This window comes from Schistocerca nitens, chromosome 2 (genome assembly GCF_023898315.1).
Source record: "Schistocerca nitens isolate TAMUIC-IGC-003100 chromosome 2, iqSchNite1.1, whole genome shotgun sequence".
NCBI classification, from domain to species: Eukaryota; Metazoa; Arthropoda; class Insecta; order Orthoptera; family Acrididae; genus Schistocerca; species Schistocerca nitens.
Genome location: NC_064615.1, coordinates 305,975,660 through 305,994,834, shown reverse-complemented (window position 1 = coordinate 305,994,834; position 19,175 = coordinate 305,975,660). Strand labels below are relative to the sequence as shown.

Sequence of the window (19,175 nt, the reverse complement as noted above, 5' to 3'; positions counted from 1 at the left end):
TTGTAGCCTTGCTACTAACCGCTACAGTGTTTTAAGACCTATTGCAAATTCCATTTTATGCCAGCTGCCATTCATTTAAGTATACGTCCGGCGTTTTATCACTTCGTTGGTGCTTTATATTGCTCTGTCTTGTCCATCTGCTTCAAATGTCAACGCACCCACACCCATCGAGTGTGTTTTCTGTTTTGACATTAACCGTTGCCGGTATTTCAGCGGTGCAAAAGGTAGCTGCATTTAAAGATGTTTTATATCATGGAAATTTTAGTATTGCCCTTCTTCAAGAAGTGTCTAGTGATGTTTTTAGCTATATTCCAGGCTACGATGCTATTTACACCCTTAATAGTGACAATAACTGTGGCACAGTAAATTTTCTGCACAGTATTCTCCACGAGTTACGAAATGTGTTGCAGTGCTTCTTGACTGTTTTATTGGGGTGCTTAAGGCGCTGCATCTGAGTCTTCCGTTTCTCATTTTCTTGCTAATTCTTGAGTGTCTGTGTTTTAAATGGCCGCCGCTCGTCAACATCTAAAGACCTTCTCAGTTTTATCACTCAATGTCAATCGCATCATAGCTGCGCATAAAATAGCAAGTTTTATAGACTTTTTAACTTTGGGAGGCTATGACGTTGCATTACTCCAAGAAGTCACTGTTAAGCGCTTCCATAACGTCCCTGGCTACGATGTAATCTATAACATTAACGTTGAAGGAACTTGTGGCACCGCTGTTCTTTATAAAACTGTATTGCAACCATCTAACGTTCAATTTTTACCGAATGGCCGCTTACTTACGTGTACGATCCAGGATGTCACATTTATTAATATATACGCGCCGAGTGGCACTGATCATAAACGTGCTCGTTCTGTTTTTTTTAATCAAGATGTGGTTCCGTTCTTTGCGTCGACCCGCAATGTAGTAGTTGGCGGCGACTTTAACTGTGTTACTGCTGCAGCCGATCAATTTCCCACGGTTACCAGGTGCCCGGAACTTTCCCAACTAATTGTGAGCAATGACTTGATCGATGTTTGGCGTCATTTTCATCCTACCACGACGCAATACACACATTTTTATGCGACAGGTGCCAGCAGAATTGATCGTATTTATGTGTCGCGGCCACTTCAAACCTATCTTCAGAGGGTTGCGGTACATCCCGTCGCTTTTAGTGATCACTGCGGTGTTGTGTGTGACGTGCAATTACTGGCCAATAGGCAGGCGCCACCTTCCCGTATTTGGAAACTCAATACCCGTCATCTCTCTGACGCCGGTTTACGTTGCGAGATTCAGAACGTGTGGCGGCTTTGTTCTGAAAAACGGGGAAATTATGCCACGGTCTTACAATGGTGGGTCGACTTAGCCAAACCACAGTTGCGCAGTGTTGCGATGCGGTATGCAAGGGAGGCGTCGTTTTGGGAGAGGCGCACCATTGCCTTTTATCAGCAGTGCCTCCAAGATGCGCTTGATGCGCCCGTGGCGCCAGATCAAAACTTACGCGCACGTTTGAATAGAATTAAAAGCAAGATACTCCATCATCACCTCCACAAGGCACACGGTGTTCTGATTAGGAGCCGGCCGCAGTGTGACACCATTGACGAAGTGCCAACGCTTTACCACTTGGCACGCGAGAAACGGTTGGCGCGGAGGAAAGACATTACCACCCTCATCACGGCCACGGGTGCTCGTCTCACGGCGAAGCATGAGATCGTTCCCTACGTCTCCGACCACTATAAGAGACTGTTCGGACAGACTGCTGCCGACGATGTCGCACGTTCCTTTCTATTAGATGAATTGGATACTGTCATCTCTGAATCTGACCGTCAGTCACTGGATGAGATGTTGTCACAGGACGATGTGAAAGACGTCTTGCGTTCGTGTCGTCGGGGGAAGTCTCCAGGTCTAGATGGTCTTCCCATCGAATTTTACCTGGCTTATTGGGATATTTTCGGTGAGACTTTGACGATCATGATAAATGAAATTGTTCGTGGTGCTGCTGTCCCTTCGAAGTTCGTTGAAGGGCGTATTGTATTAATTCCGAAGACACCGACAGCATGCCGTGTTGAGGCATTACGCCCTATCACACTTTTAAATGCAGATTATAAACTGGCGGCACGATGCCTCGCAACGAAACTCACTGTGGTCATGGACAGGATCATCAGTCCCTTTCAGTCGTGTGGTGTGAAACGTCGTAGCATTTTTCACGCTGCGGCTTCATACCGAGACGTGGTCGCGTACGCAGCAATTAATGACCTGTCCGCTGGCATTCTCTCCATCGACTTTGCCAATGCATTCGACCGTATCGGGCACGATTATCTTCTGTCCGTCATGACAAAACTGGGGTTCGGCGGCCACTTTCTCGATGCTATACGGCATCTTTTAACGTCGGCGACGTCAGTAATTGTAATCAATGGTTGGCAGTCGCCGCCCATTCCTATTACAAGATCTGTCAGACAGGGCTGTCCTTTATCAATGCTCCTATTTGTCATTGCGCTCGACCCGTTTTTGCGCGCAGTCGGTCGAATCATTTTTTTCATGGGGCGGGCACATGACTTGGACAGAGTTCGCGATGTTCTGATATTGTACGAACGTGCCTCTGGCGCCGTTCTGAATACGCGGAAAACTGTATTGGTACCACTGGGTCGGCGGGAACTGTCTGCTGAACAGGACTGGTTCCGTGTTGTGCGCACCCACAAAATTTTAGGACTCGACATTGTAGCGTGCCCACAAAAAATGCAAGTTTTAAACTGGAGGCGAATTCTTGGCACTGTGAAGGCCCTATGTCGCAGCCACTCAGGTCGCCGACTCAACTTACATCAACGTGTGGCTGTCATTAATACATTCATCTTATCGAATGCGTGGTACATCGCCCAACTGCTTAGTGTTCCGAAGCCGGTCGGGAGGGCGATTTCGCAGGCAGTCTACTGGCTGCTGTGGCGGCATGAAATTTTTAAAGTCTAGGCTTCGACCTGTGTCATCGACAGGCAGCTGGGCGGCCTCGGGTTCATCGACGTTCCACGCAAATGCGGCGCGCTGCTCGTCCACCGGACAGCCACCCTGCAGTCCGACGACCCGGCAGGAACCACCGCGGCACTCCTGGAGCTCTACCGCCCACACTCTGAAGCGGCGCCCGTCTCTCTCGCGGCCATCCCGTACAAGATGTCCTACATACGGGAGTACTTTTTAACGAGGAGCTACGCTCTGTCAACGGCTACCGACAGACACAGGACCGCCCGCGGACTCTACGTTGCCCTGACTGGACAACCTCCGCGTCATAAATTGGTGCTCCGGAACCCCACAGTGGAAGTGTGAAGGTGTGGGCAAACATCAACAACCCAGTGTTGCCGTCGGACGTGAGTGCGCTCTGGTTTAAGATCGTCAACAACACCCTAGCGACGAACCAGCGGCTTGCCGACATTCACCTCCTTCCCTCTGCCAACCGTGGAAGATGTGGTGCTGTGGACACACGGGATCATCGTTTTGAGTGTGCATCGGTGTCGACGGTATGGAAGATGTGTCAACGAATGGTCGCCCACATTAATAGAACGCCTCCTCACCTTGTGACTGTTCGTCGTGTGATAGTGCCTAACTTCAAAGCTTTCCCGCGGACAAAAAATAACGCCACTGTCTGGATATTAGGGCATACGATTTATGCCCTTATCGATATGGCCGTCACTGATACAGTGATTTACCTGGATTATTTGTGGGCCCAGTATATGACACTGAAGGATTGCGTTCAATTTCGCGAACTGTTTGCGAATTTTTTGAAGGCGGCCTTGGATTACGGCTATGAATTGGAACTGCGGCAAACACCTTGAACTGAGATTTACTGAGCCGACGCGCTCCAATTTTTATTTCATTTTCTTACTTTTATTTGTTTTATTTGTGTTATGGTTGGTGAATTGTGCCCCAAACTCACTGCGGGTCGTTCTGGGTTTATCTCCAAGAGAGGAGTGTCCTTTTAATTTTGAGAAATTTAATTTTGTTACCGAGACTTCATGGGTATTTTCGACGATACGGCCTGTTTGTGTGGAACATTCATAGTTGCAGGAGTGTTTTTCCAGTCTCTTTTGCCGGCCGAAGTGGCCGTGCGGTTAAAGGCGCTGCAGTCTGGTACCGCAAGACCGCTACGGTCGCAGGTTCGAATCCTGCCTCGGGCATGGATGTTTGTGATGTCCTTAGGTTAGTTAGGTTTAACTAGTTCTAAGTTCTAGGGGACTAATGACCTCAGCAGTTGAGTCCCATAGTGCTCAGAGCCATTTTTTTTTTCCAGTCTCTTTATTTCTGTTCCCGGACTGTTGCGATTACATTTTATTACTTTTCGGTGATTTCTATTTCCTTCGTGTGACGCACACATCAACATAACCTCTCATGTTGTGCTGTTGTGCAGCGTTGACACCTATTTTTTTAACAACTCTCTGCTACGTCGGAGTGAATGACGTTCGTCGAGAGGGAGAATATTTTCCTTTTAAGAGGACTATGTTTTTAGTTGAAATACGAGCAGAAGAGTTGAACCGGCGGAGGAAGGAAGACCGTCCACGAATTCCAGGATAAAATTACTTTTAGTTCTTCATTTTTCTTTGGAAGAAGACAGCATACCATCTGAGGAGAAGATGCTTTTGTTTTAAGTTATTCCTCTGTTCCACGAAGTTCGACAGTCCAGCAAATATAGCGTTGAAGCTCGCCGAAGAAGGCATATCTTGGTGAGAGTAAGGAGGGCCATAAGGGGAGTTGGGAGGCCCTAAAAAAAAAAAAATGTTAGAATGCTCGCCTGCCACGCGGGCGGCCCGGGTTCGATTCCCGGCCGATGCATCATTTTGCTTTTCCCGCGATAATGCTGCCGTGCGGCTTGCGCTCTTGAGATGCACGATCCACAAGAATGTATAGCTGGATTCCCTTGAGAAGAACCGAGAACGCAGCACTCGCGGGTCCCCACTAGGACGCTCGCATGGTGTTCTACAGACTAGCGTCGGCCTGGTCTCACAATTTGCTATGTCCAGGTGCCTCCGAGGCACCGAACGTTAACGACAAGGAGTGCTGCCTATCGTTTGCAAAAGCTGCAGCAACACCGCAATCAACTGGGCCGGCAATGCACGTGTAGCAACAGAACACGTTATCCAGGAAGTACAGTGTCTTTACGTCTAACTTTGGGTATGGTACTTACCCAGTTTCGAGGACAAGCGGATCACCCGTGCCTCGGTAGCGCAGTAGGCAGCGTGTAAGTCTCATAATCTTAAGGTCGTGAGTTCGATCCTCACCCGGGGCATTTAATTTTCTGTGTCTGATGGTGATGCTGTTGCTAGGGCACCAACTTATTTCTTGTTTGTTATCCACAACGTTTTCAACGCTTCAGCGGGAAAATGTTTACTCCCTGTTACTGCTACTTACAGCTTCCCTTTCCCTCTTTTCCCAGCACAGCATGAAGCCAAAAGCAGTGCTGTGAGACGTTTGAGGTGCGCGCCTTGCCAGTCAGTATGCGCAAAGAGAGAAGGGCGCCGACGCGGGACACGACACGAAATGCGACAAGCGACCGTCCGAACCGTCAAAGACGCCCCCACATCCGGTGTGGTCTAGTGGCTAGGATACCTGGCTTTCACCCAGGAGGCCCGGGTTCGATTCCCGGTACCGGAACGGAATTTTTTCCACACGAATCGTGACAAGTTTGAGCTGACCGAGCTGCCGTTTCCCGTCCTGCTCGCAATATAGCTACTGTTTCGTGACCGTCAGCAGAATATAGACGAGGGAAGCAGACGTCCGACGACCATAGAAATATTCCGCCGCCGGCGGCCGTGTTGTGCGGACGTGCGGAGCGGCTGTTGCGGTGTTTACATCGTCGCTGCGAGCGGCCGGCGCTGTGTGGTGAGTGCGCGCTTCCTGCGTTTGTCGTAGTCCACGATCACATTCTAGAATGACATAATGGAACAGACAACGCGACGCGATACTTTGAAGTTGATTTTCGATCCGAACTACGCCCGACCGAAATCTTACGAAGTTGAGGCATTTATCGAAGAAACTTTTCAGATCAAAGTGTATGAATTGATTGGAATTCACCTGTCGATTGTCAGTCCGACTGTGTTCCTTAAGTTATCCAGTTCTGACAAGTGCGACCAAATTGTAGAAACATGTGATGGGGTGGCAATATTCAAACATTCAGACGGACACATAGGGCAGGTCTCGGTTTCGCGTGCCGGAATGGAAATAAGAACGATTCGAATCTTTGAGCTCCCCTTTGAAATAACGCCCGAGGAGATTAACCTCAAACTGAGAGACTATGGCACCATTATCAGCAATGTCGCCGAAAAATGGTCTAGCTTGCACAATTATCCAGTATTAAATGGAGTCAGGCAAGTTAAGATTGACATGCTGAAACATATCCCATCGTATCTCTGGATTGGTGGATATCGAGCGATCATCATTTACGATGGCCAGCCGAGAACCTGCTCGGGTTGTGGTTCGACCCAACACGTCCGCGCGCAGTGTGTTCAACGGCGTGTGACGCAACTGCCGAGTGGGGAGCGAGACCCGCCTAGGCAAATGGCCACGCTACCCGTGACGTACGCCGCCGCAATTCGCAGTGACGTCGCCCCAGATATGTGTTTCGACAGGGCGGTCGTTGCTTACGCCGACGTTCCCGATGGTACCGTAGCCATGGATACTAGCAGCACAGAAGCTACAGGTCCAGCACACTCACAAGACGAGGAAACTGACAGGTGTGCAGAACAAGACCAGGCTAAGACGGCAGCAGAAGGCATGTGCAAACCACTCGAAGAAGTCGGGCACCACAAAGAGGACACAGTTGCAACATCGGAGGATAATGACCAGCAGCCTACAACTGTTTCACCAAAGAAACGGAAGAAACGTCGAATAGCCCGTCAGGGAGCAGCAGAAATCGCGCCAATCTTGCGTGAAAAGGCGAAACAGATAGGCCAAGAATTGGCGGAGACGACACAAGCAGCTCCTCCGGAAGATCGAACAACAAAAACGAAGACCCGAAACGAGGATACTGAACCCGACCGTGGAATCCACATTCCAGGCGGTACAGCTAGTCCGAAGGACCCTCCACCTGTACCAAAAACGGACACGCGGGAAGTTACGTGCACGCGAGATTGGGCGGATGAGATGGAGGAGCAAAACCATGATGCAGAGATGGCTGACATACCACAACGTTCAGGACGGACGGCACCCGACCGTCGACAAGATGTGTCCACCCGGCAACAAACCACCATCAAAGACGCTCGCGCAGAAGATGATGATGCCGATTTCTTCTAAGTAGAGCACACATCCACTTCACCTGGCAAATAGTATCCCACCTGACGCGGTATAGTCGTCATGACGTCCTTGCAGGCGTACAGAATTGCGACCTTGAATATAAATAAAATTAGCAGCACCCTCAATCTGAGAAATCTCCAAGATTTTCTGTACGCCGCTGATGTTGACATCTTAATGCTGCAAGAAGTAACGGCTATCCGTTTGGACGACATCACTGGCTACAACGCCGTCATCAATCCTGGCAATGACAATAGTCTCGGCACAGCGATTATGACTAAAGAGGGGATCCTACTTACAGGCGTGACGAAACTGCCGAACAGTAGAGGAGGAGGAGGAGGATGTTAGTGTTTAACGTCCCGTCGACAACGAAGTCATTAGAGACGGAGCGCAAGCTCGGGTGAGGGAAGGATGGGGAAGGAAATCGGCCGTGCCCTTTCAAAGGAACCATCCCGGCATTTGCCTGAAGCGATTTAGGGAAATCACGGAAAACCTAAATCAGGATGGCCGGAGACGGGATTGAACCGTGGTCCTTCCGAATGCGAGTCCAGTGTGCTAACCACTGCGCCACCTCGCTCGGTGAACAGTAGAGGTCTCGCTGTCACGATAAACAACACCAGGCTTATCAACATCTATGCCCCGTCAGGAACCGGAAACAAGAGCCGCAGGGCCGAATTTTTCAAGGAGGACATCGCCCCCCTTTTCGCGGTGCGATTTGAACAAATAATATTTGCGGGTGACCTTAATTGCGTGCTGAGTCCCAAAGATCAGACGCCAAATTTTAACAAATCTCTGGAGCTGGAGAACATCGTCAGAGAATTCCATCTGTTAGATACTTGGGAACTAAAACATAGTGATCAGCTCGGTTTCACCTATATCACCAGCCATTCTGCCAGTCGTATCGACAGGATTTACGCAACGTCCAATTTAAGGCGACACGTTTTACAGTCCGAGCTATGGCCCACTATTTTCTCTGATCATATCGCGTACATATGTACGATAAATTTAGAGAAACAAGGAACTTACAGGGCGAGAGGTCAGTGGAAGCTAAACGTTGCTCATCTTTCGGATCCTGGATGTCACGCCGCCTTCCACACCACTTGGGCAGAATGTGAAAGGAAGTTCCACTTGTATGGTACGGCGCTGAATTGGTGGCTAAACTGCGCGAAGCCCGCGATAATAAAGACAATGAAAACTTACTCCCGTGAAAACGTCGCCTGGCGGAAGCGGACATTAGACTTTTACTTCAGCTGTCTGAGAGACTTGTGCGTTCGGGATGCTACAATCATAACAAATTATGGGCAAATCAACAGAATAAAAGCAAAATTGCTCACCCTGCAGAGACACCATCTCGAAGGCTGTAAAATACGAACGCGTTTGCAGAACGGTACACGAGAAGAAACAACATCGATGTACCACATCCTCCAAGAGAACAAAAGACAAAAACGGAAAATTCTGACGGAACTCAAAACTTCAGACGGGAGACTCTTGACAGATCAAGCTGCAATACGAGACGAGATCCATCGACACTTTAGTGAGTTGCTGGCCAATACACAGACAGATGAAACAGCGCAGCAAGCTCTCACTGCTAGGACAACAGAGCGACTCACTCCAGAAGAAGCTGATGTGCTCGCAGCAAGAATAACGGATGAAGACGTCGAAGATGCCATCTCGAGGAGTCCAAAGAATAAATCACCTGGACCAGATGGGCTACCCGCTGAATTTTATCAAACTTTTCGCGAAAAGATAATTGCTAAATTGACACTCGTCTGCAATGAAATACTAAATGCCGACACTGACCTTCCGAAGGAATTCTGTGAAGGTACAGTGGTCTTAGTCCCCAAAACACCATGAGGCAAAACCGTGGAGAATCTTCGACCGATAACACTTCTCAATAGTGATTATAAAATCTTCGCCCGTATCATGATGCAAAGGTTTAATTCAGTTATTCGTACAGTGACAGGAGCTTACCAGACAAGTGTGGGAAAGGATAGAACGATATTTCAGACCTTATGCGACTACAGAGACATTATAGCGATATCGGAAGCCTGCGACATTCGCTGTGCCCTGATGTCGCTTGACTTTGAAAAAGCTTTTGATAAAGTTAATCATTCGTACCTGTTCCGGTGTATGACATCCATGCACTTCCCACAGAAAATTATAGCCTCCGTGAAAAACATACTGACGAATAGCACGTCAATAATCAGTGTCAACGGACAACTCAGTCACCCGATCAATATTCACAGTTCGGTAAGACAAGGTTGCCCCATGTCCATGACGCTTTTCGCGATTGCGCTTGAACCTCTCTTAGTATCCCTGACTCGGCAACTCCGTGGACTACATATACACGGACAGAAGATCATATGTCAAGCCTACGCGGACGATGTAGGGGTACTTGTGACTGACGAAAGCGAGGTGGCAACAGTACTTGAAGTTGTGGCGACCTACGAACTGGCGTCAGGAGCTAAACTCAACCGCAATAAATCTGGTATTATGAATCTTGGTAGGGGCATAGAGATCAGAGCCGCTGGACGTATCAACACTGTGGAAAAACTAAAATGCCTTGGAATAGAATATACGAATAATATCCGCCGCACAGCCGCTCTCAATTACAGAAAATTACTTGCTACATTACGAGCAAGCATAAAACAACACAGCTTGCATAATTTAAATGCAATACAAAAAGTGCAACTAGCCAATACCTATATAACCTCCAAAGTAAACTATGTTGCTCAAGTGCTTCCTCTGCCACGAACCATAGCACACCAAATGCAAGCAGCGCTTGGTTATTTTGTCAGCAGAGGTCAGATATTTAAGGTTTCCTATGATACCTTGACGCTATCGACACGCAATGGAGGACTACATCTAACAGACATCTACCTTAAAGCGCAAGCGCTATACGTTAGCAAAACTTATAAACAGTGGCAACGATCACCGCGGACCTTAGTGGCTCATCTCTTACGTGAAATCACCCCAGTCAGCAGAGATCCACCAATCGATGTGCATCACATCTCCCACGAGCTGTACCACTATAAACACTTTCTTGTGGAATACAGCTATGTACGCCATAGAATACCGGAGAAGGACATATATCAGGTTAAGGAGGTTTACAACACCTTGCTGGGAGGAAACTTGCGCAATCGAATAGAAAACAAGTTTCGACATGATACCTGGAAAAACATATGGGAAAATATATCTGACCCCCATCTACCATCCAATGTGCGATCGACGTGGTACCTCGCAGTCAATAGAAAATTCCCCACTAACTCTAAACTGCACGCGATACGTCTGGCACACACACCAAACTGTCCCAGCTGCAATGTCGTCGACACCGAAGAACATCGTTTCGTCTGTGACGATGTGAAAGACGTGTGGACTCTTCAGGCAACAACTAGCACATGTGCTCCGCACTTCACCTAACACCATTACACCGACACACGTCCTTCTGCCAGATGACGTGCCATATCCTAACACTAAAAGAAGGTCAGCCAACTGGTTCAAAGGACTGACAGTTCATTACATCTCAACGGCTATGACGAAGAGTGCAGCAGACTATTGGATGTACCTGATGACAGAACTTCAAAAGCTCGAACGGCAAAAGAAATACAAAGAAAATTACGCAAATTTCTTGAACCGAACTTTGTCCTACCGACAGAGCTGAAGAACGATTAAACGATATTTTGTACAGTCTCAGGATTATTATTATTTTTTTTAATGATATTCTCTATTAAGTTTCTCATTCCTTTTGCGCCAACAAGGTGGCTATTTCGTTTACCCTTTGCCCACGTGTAGCAGCACTAATAGGTTGCTGACGCAAACCTGAGACGCCAGCGGGCTGAAGTCCGCCTGGCTCCCCTATAAAAATCGCTCCCGCACAATGATGGAAGAATGTAGCGGACCTATTTTCTTTCCACAACTCCAAAAGCAGGGATTTTATTCAGTTGTACACATTTACTTCGTTGGTCAACTATCTCTTATGGAACAAACATAGCACAGAAGCTAGCCGAAGAAGGCACAAATGGCGAGCGGAAGGACGGGCTGTAGGGGAGGAAGGAGGCCACCGCCCAAAAAAAAAAAAAAAAAACAAAAGGGTGGCTAGGATACCTGGCTTTCATCCAGGAGGCCCGGGTTCGATTCCCGGTACCGGAACGGAATTTTTTCCACACGAATCGTGACAAGTTTGAGCTGACCGAGCTGCCGTTTCCCGTCCTGCTCGCTATATAGCTACTGTTTCGTGACCGTCAGCAGAATATAGACGAGGGAAGCAGACGTCCGACGACCATAGAAATGGTGTACGGCTTCATGCCATACGTTTCCAGCGTAGGGCTGAGCAACTGCATGTGTCGAGGCCCGTTAGCTCAGTTGGTTAGAGCGTCGTGCTAATAACGCGAAGATCGTGGGTTCGATCCCCCCACGGGCCGCTACTCTTTTACTACTACGAAAAACCAGCGCCGATTTCAGCAGGCGAGTGTGATGACCAAAAGATCATCACCCTTCGTGGAAGTTGACAGAGGATCCGAACCCGACTTGTCGGGAAGCGCTACAGCATTCACTCGGCAATGGCCATAATATGTTGAATACACTGGTTCTCAACCGATAAAGACAAGATGAAAGAAAATGTCCGATTGCCGATGCGTAACAACTTTGGCCCCTGTCAGTACTTGGGCGGGTGAGCGCATGGGGACACTGGGAACTGTTGGCAGTTTTACTTCCTATTTTTCTTTCTCCTTTGTTTTCGGAGCTACAGCCCGATTCGGTCAGGGAGACGCCACCGTGAAAGGAAGGGGGGGTGCTGTGTGCCCATCGCCTCGCCTCTCCTTACCTCTCTCAGTCGTTTCTCGTGCTTGTCGTTTTGATATAGGCCGATTTGAGAGCGTCAGCTCTCGAGTCAACTGAGACAAGGCGAGACAACGCACAAGGAAGCGCGCCGTCGCCGCGCTGTGTCGGCTTCCCGCCTGTCGGCAGCGGCCGAAGGTGATCGTACCTGCAGGCGCATTTCGAGGTAGGCTAGGGGAGAACATCCAGCCGCATTCGGACAACGTATCCGCGCACATCGCGCGGAGCAGCGAAGCGGTTGCGGCTTTGTTTACATCGCGGGGCGGCGCTCAGCGAGTGTTTCGAGGTCCACGTGTTCAAGTTTCTTCAACGTGAGTACCATGTCGACAATTACTAGGGCAAACACTGCACAGTTTGTGTTCGATAGAAATGCTTTGCGGCCCACCGCTTTTGAAATCCACGAATTTATATTCGAAGATTTGAAATTCCCGGAAGATCTAGTAGACACTTTTGAATTGGATTTCGCACAATATTCGCTATTTTTGAATATCTTTCCCGGCGACGTCTGTGAAAAATTTATTGAAAAATTTGGCGGAGTGCGTAAATTTAGGCATGTCAATGGCACAGTCAGTGATCTGCAAATTGTGCCCTCAGGTTATGGTGTTAGAACGGTTCGAGTATTTAATGTGCCTCCTGAATGTGGCAATGATTTGATTGCACGTGCTCTAACTCAGTACGGCGTACCGATACCAGGTTAATAGTGGCGTTCGCAGTGTCCGCATTGACTTAAAGAAACACGTTCCGTCTTATTTTATGGTTGCGGGCTGTAGGGCTCAAGTGACATATCGGCCAGCCTCCCACGTGCTCAGTTTGTCATTCAACTGAGCATTTACGTGTTGATTGTACCCGTAGACGACCCGTGCAGCTCCCACGTAGTGACGCTGCGGCTGCTGGCGGCCACTTTGTGCCCCTCTTGAGTGAAATAGTGGCGGGCACTGTATCACAACCCCGACCTGCCGACCCCATTCGTCCTGAGGATGTCCCAAGTGAGGTGAATGTTACTGTCGACGCGCCACAGGATCGAATGGTGGACGCCCCCATTTTGTCCTCGGCTGTGGTAGAATCGGTTTCAGTTGCTAAGGAGGTCCCAGATGTTTCGGATAATACAGCAGTTGCTATTTCGGAAGAGATGGACACCTCCTTACCACCGCCTCCCCCGCCTGAAGAGGTTCCCCTCGCACCGAGGAAAGGGCGTACAAAGAAAAATAAAAATAAGGGTACTAGGAGTCAGCAGTCAGATCATTTACCGGGCACCCCTGTATCAGAGAGTGGCAGTGAGAGTGAAGTTCAGACATCGTGCCCCCCTCCCTCTGAAAGTTCTGAGCGCCAGGAGCGTATAAGGGAACAAACAGCACATCTCAAGGTTTTCTTAAATACGGCACGCGAACAGGGTGCGCATGCTGCGAAGCGCAAAAGCGAGCAAAGTAGCGAGCAGTTACCGCAGCGCACACGCAGGCAGTCGGTGACGTCGGCCGCCGGTGCAGCCACAACACAGGCGGACGAGGCCACGTACACAGACACCGCTGGCGGTCGCGCCGAACAGACCGACCGACCAGCGGAGACGCCCTGGTCGAAGCAGGAGGAGGACGACCCTGGATCCCATTAGCGGCTTTTTAGGCGGACCTGCTACAATTCGTGCCCCGTTTACCTGGGATGTTATGTTTCGCTGTTTCTGCACGATGTTAGTTATTTTCTGCACTGTAATTGTCCACGAGTTACGTAATGCATTGCAGCGCTTCTTGACAGTTTTATTGGTGTGCTTAAGACGCAGCATCTGCGGCTTCCGTTTCTCATTTTTCTTGCTACTACTTGAGTGTCTGTGTTTTAAATGGCCGCCGCTCGTCAACATCTAAAGATTTTCTCCGTTTTATCACTCAATGTGAATCACATCGTAGCTGCGCATAAAATAGCTTGTTTTATAGACTTTTTAACTTTGGGAAGCTATGACGTTGCATTGCTCCAAGAAGTCACTGTTAAGCGATTCAATAACGTCCCTGGCTACGATGTCATCTATAACATTAATATTGAAGGCACTTGTGGCACCGCTGTTCTTTATAAAACTGTATTGCAACCAACTACCGTTCAATTTTTAACGAATGGCCGCCTACTTACGTATACGATCCAGGATGTCACATTTATTAATATATACGCGCCGACTGGCACTGATCATAAACGTGCTCGATCTGTTTTTTTTTAATCAAGATGTGGTTCCGTTCTTTGCGTCGACCCGCAATGTAGTAGTTGGCGGCGATTTTAACTGTGTTACTGCCGCCGCCGATCAATTTCCCACGGCTACCATGTGCCCGGAACTTTCCCAACTAATTGTGACCACTGACTTGATCGATGTTTGGCGTCATTTTCATCCTGCCACGACGCAATACACACATTTTTATGCGACAGGTGCCAGCCGAATTGATCGCATTTATGTGTCGCGGCCACTTCAAACCTATCTTCAGAGGGTTGCGGTACATCCCGTCGCTTTTAGTGATCACTGCGGTGTTGTGTGTGACGTGCAATTACTGGAAAATAGGCAGGCGCCACCTTCCCGTATTTGGAAACTCAATACCCGTCATCTCTCTGACGCCGGTTTACGTTGCGAGATTCAGAACGTGTGGCGGCTTTGTTCTGAAAAACGGGGAAGTTATGCCACGGTCATACAATGGCGGGTCGACTTAGCCAAACCGCAGTTGCGCAGTGTTTCGATGCAGTATGCAAGGGAGGCGTCGTTTTGGGAGAGGCGCACCATTGCCTTTTGTCAGCAGTGCCTCCAAGATGCGCTTGATGCGCCCGTGGCGCCAGATCAAAACTTACGCGCACGTTTGAATAGAATTAAAAGCAAGATACTCCATCATTACCTCCACAAGGCACAAGGTGTTCTGATAAGCAGCCGGCCGCAGTGTGACACCATTGACGAAGTGCCAACGCTTTACCACGTGGCACGCGAGAAACGGTTGGCGCGGAGGAAAGACATTACCACCCTCATCACGGACACTGGTGCTCGTCTCACGGCGAAGCATGAGATCGTTCCCCACGTCTCCGACCACTTTAAGAGATTGTTCGGACAGACTGCTGCCGACGATGTCGCACGTTCCTTTCTGTTAGATGAATTGGATACTGTCATCTCCGAATCTGACCGTCAGTCACTGGATGAGATGTTGTCACAGGATGATGTGAAAGACGTGTTGCGTTCGTGTCGTCGAGGGAAGTCTCCAGGTCCAGATGGTCTTCCCATCGAATTTTACCTGGCTTATTGGGATATTTTCGGTGAGACATTGACGATCATGATAAATGAAATTGTTCGTGGTGCTGCTGTCCCTTCGAAGTTCGTTGAAGGGCGTATTGTCTTAATTCCGAAGACACCGACAGCATGCCGTGTTGAGGCATTACGCCCTATCACACTTTTAAATGCAGATTATAAACTGGCGGCACGATGCCTCGCGACGAAACTCACTGTGGTCATGGACAAGATCATCAGTCCCTTTCAGTCGTGTGGTGTGAAACGTCGTAGCATTTTTCACGCTGCGGCTTCATACCGAGACGTGGTCGCGTACGCAGCAATTAATGACCTGTCCGCTGGCATTCTCTCCATCGACTTTGCCAATGCATTCGACCGTATCGGGCACGATTATCTTCTGTCCGTCATGACAAAACTGGGGTTCGGCGGCCACTTTCTCGATGCTATACGGAATCTTTTAACGTCGGCGACGTCAGTAATTGTAATCAATGGTTGGCAGTCGCCGCCCATTCCTATTACAAGATCCGTCAGACAGGGCTGTCCTTTATCAATGCTCCTATTTGTCATTGCGCTCGACCCGTTTTTGCGCGCCGTCGGTCGAATCATTGAAGGTGTCCGGGTCTGTCACGTCTCTCTCAAATGTGCTGCCTATGCTGACGACGTGGGACTTTTCATGGGGCGGGCACATGACTTGGACAGAGTTCGCGATGTTCTGATATTGTACGGACGTGCCTCTGGCGCCGTTCTGAATACGCGGAAAACTGTATTGGTACCACTTGGTCGGCGGGGACTGTCTGTTGAACAGGACTGGTTCCGTGTTGTGCGCACCCACAAAATTTTAGGACTCGACATTGTAGCGTGCCCACAAAAAATGCAAGTTTTAAACTGGAGGCGAATTCTTGGCACTGTGAAGGCCCTCTGTCGCAGCCACTCGGGTCGCCGACTCAAGTTACATCAACGTGTGGCTGTCCTCAACACATTCAACCTATCAAATGCGTGGTACATCGCCGATCGGGAGGGCGATTTCGCAGGCAGTCTACTGGCTGCTGTGGCGGCATGAAATTTTTAAAGTCAAGGCTTCGACCTGTGTCAACCGACAGGCAGCTGGGCGGGCTCGGTTTCATCGACGTTCCACGCAAATGCGGCGCGCTGCTCGTCCAGCGGACAGCCACCCTGCAGTCCGACAACCCGGCAGGAACCACCGCGGCACTCCTGGAGCTCTACCGCCCACACTCGGAAGCGGCGCCCGTCTCCCTCGCGGCCATCCCGTACAAGATGTCCTACATACGGGAGTATTTTTTAACGAGGAGCTACGCCCTGTCAACGGCTACCGACAGACACAGGACCGCCTGCGGACTCTACGTTGCCCTGACTGGACAACCTCCGCGTCATAAACTGGTGCTCCGGAACCCCACAGTGGAATGGGTGAACGTGTGGGCAAACATCAACAACCCGGTGCTGCCGTCGGACGTGAGTACGCTCTGGTTTAAGATAGTCAACAACACCCTAGCGACGAACCAGCGGCTTGCAGACATTCATCTCCTTCCCTCTGCCACCTGTGGAAGATGTGGTGATGTGGACACACTGGAACATCGTTTTGAGTGTGCATCGGTGTCGACGGTATGGAAGCTGTGTCAACGAATGGTCGCCCACATTAATAGAACGCCTCCTCACCTTGTGACTGTTCGTCGTGTGATAGTGCCTAACTTCAAAGCTTTCCCGCGGACAAAAAACAACGCCACTGTCTGGATCTTAGGGCATACGATTTATGCCCTTATAGATATGACCGTCACTGATACTGTGATTTACCTGGACTATTTGTGGGCCCAGTATGTGAAACGGAAGGACTGCGTTAAATTTTCGCGAACTGTTTGCGAATTTTTTGAAGGCGGCCTTGGATTACGGCTATGAGATGGAACCTTGAACTGAGATTTACAGAGCCGACGCGTTCCACTTTTTTTTTTTACTTATACTTGTTTTATTTGTATTATGGTTTGTGGATTGTGCCACAAACTCACTACGGGCCGTTCAGGTTTTATATCCAAGAGAGGAGTGTACTTTAAATTTTGAGGAATTTTATTTTGTTCACAAGACTTCATGGGTATTTTAGAAGATACAGCCTGTTTGTGTGGAACATTCATAGTTGCAGGAGTGTTTTTCTAGTCTCTTAAGTTCCGTTCCCGGACTATCGCGACTTCATTTTATTACTTTTAGGTGATTTCGATTTCGTTCGTGTGATGCGCACATCGACATAAACTCTCAATTTGTGAAGTTTTGCAGCGTTGACACCTGTTTTTTAACAACCCTCTGCTACATCGGAGTGACTGACGTTCGTCAAGAGGGAGAAGATTTTCCTTTTAAGCGGAATATGATTTTAGTCGAAATACGAGCAGAAGAGTTGAACCAGCGGAAGAAAGAAGACCGTCTACGAATTCCGCGATAAAATTACTTTTAGTTCTTCATTTGTCTGTGGAAGAAGACACCATACCATCTGAGAAGAAGATGATTTTGTTTTACGTTATTCCTCTGTTCCACGAAGTGCGACGGTCCAGCAATTAGAGCGTTGAAACTCGCCGAAGAAGGCATATTTTGGTGAGAAAAGAGAGAAAAAAAAGTGGTAGAATGTTCGCCTGCCACGCGGGCGGCCCGGGTTCGATTCCCGGCCTAAGCATCGTTTTGCTTTTCCCTCGATGATGCTGCCGTGTGGCACGATCCACAAGAATGTATAGCGGGATTCCCTAGAGAAGAACCGAGAACGCAGCACGCACTGGTCCCCACTCGGACGCTCGCGTGTTGTTCTATGGACTAGCGTCGGCCTGTCCTCACAAGTTGCTGTGTCCAGTTGCCTCCGAGGCACTGAACTTTAACGACAAGGAGTGCTGCCTATCGTTTGCGAAAGCTGCTGCAACACCGCAGTCAACTCGGCCGGGAATGCACGTGTAGCAACAGAACACATTATGCAGGAAGTACAGTGTCTCTTCGTCCATTATTGGATATGCTACTTACCGAGTTTCCAGGACAAGCCGTTAACCCGTGCTGCGGTAGCGCAGTAGGCAGCGCGTAAGTCTTAAGGTCGTGAGTTCGATCCTCAGCCTGGGCATTTAAATTTTCTGCTACCTACGGTGGTGCTGTTGCTAGGGCACCAACCTATTTCTTGTTTGTTATCCACAACGTTTGAACGCTTCGAATGGTGTGTGGCGCATGCCAAACCGAGTTTGAGAATTGTGGCGCAAATGTATAGTCGAGACGCAAGTTACTGGCACAGGCGTACGTGGGATTTTTATCAGCAGTGCTTACAGGATGCTATTAATGCACCTGTTGGCCCCGACGTAAACATTACAGTCCGCCTGAGCACAATTAAAGCCAATATTCTGCGGCTGTATCGGGAAAGGTCGAGAGGTTTACCTTTCGGAGCCATCCCTTCTGCCATATCGATGACGAGGAGCCGTCGATCTATCATCTTGCTCGGGAAAGGAAACAGGCTCGCAAACAGCATATCGGTGCGCTCGAAACTGCTGCGGGGATTATATTATCACAGCGGCACGAAATTGTACTCCATATCGCCGACTATTATACTTCGCTCTTTCACGACACAACCGAGGACGAAGAGGCCACGCGACTTTTATTACATGACTTAGTCGACTGCATTTCCGAATCTGACTGTGAAGAGCTGGTTGCAGAGATGTCGACTGAGGATGTGTTACAGATATTGAAAGCCAGTACAACGGGCAAGTCACCAGGACCAGATGGTCTCCTTACCGAATTTTATCTTACTTTCTGGGATATCGTAGGGGACACATTAACGGTCGTGATGAACCAGGTGATTCGAGGCACTGTAATCCCGTGTCAC

The 19,175-nt window shown here is 49.0% G+C and overlaps 3 non-coding genes across 3 annotated transcripts; all 3 read left to right on the top strand.

Annotated features, from left to right (window-relative positions):
* The first annotated feature begins 5,181 nt into the window (after positions 1 to 5,181).
* Positions 5,182 to 5,254, top strand: Trnam-cau (transfer RNA methionine (anticodon CAU)). The gene has a single exon. It is a non-coding gene; the product is annotated as a tRNA-Met (tRNA).
* A 293-nt stretch (positions 5,255 to 5,547) lies between these two features.
* Trnae-uuc (transfer RNA glutamic acid (anticodon UUC)) lies at positions 5,548 to 5,619 on the top strand. Its single transcript has one exon. It is a non-coding gene; the product is annotated as a tRNA-Glu (tRNA).
* A 5,982-nt stretch (positions 5,620 to 11,601) lies between these two features.
* On the top strand, positions 11,602 to 11,675 carry Trnai-aau (transfer RNA isoleucine (anticodon AAU)). The gene has a single exon. It is a non-coding gene; the product is annotated as a tRNA-Ile (tRNA).
* Positions 11,676 to 19,175: the final 7,500 nt, after the last annotated feature.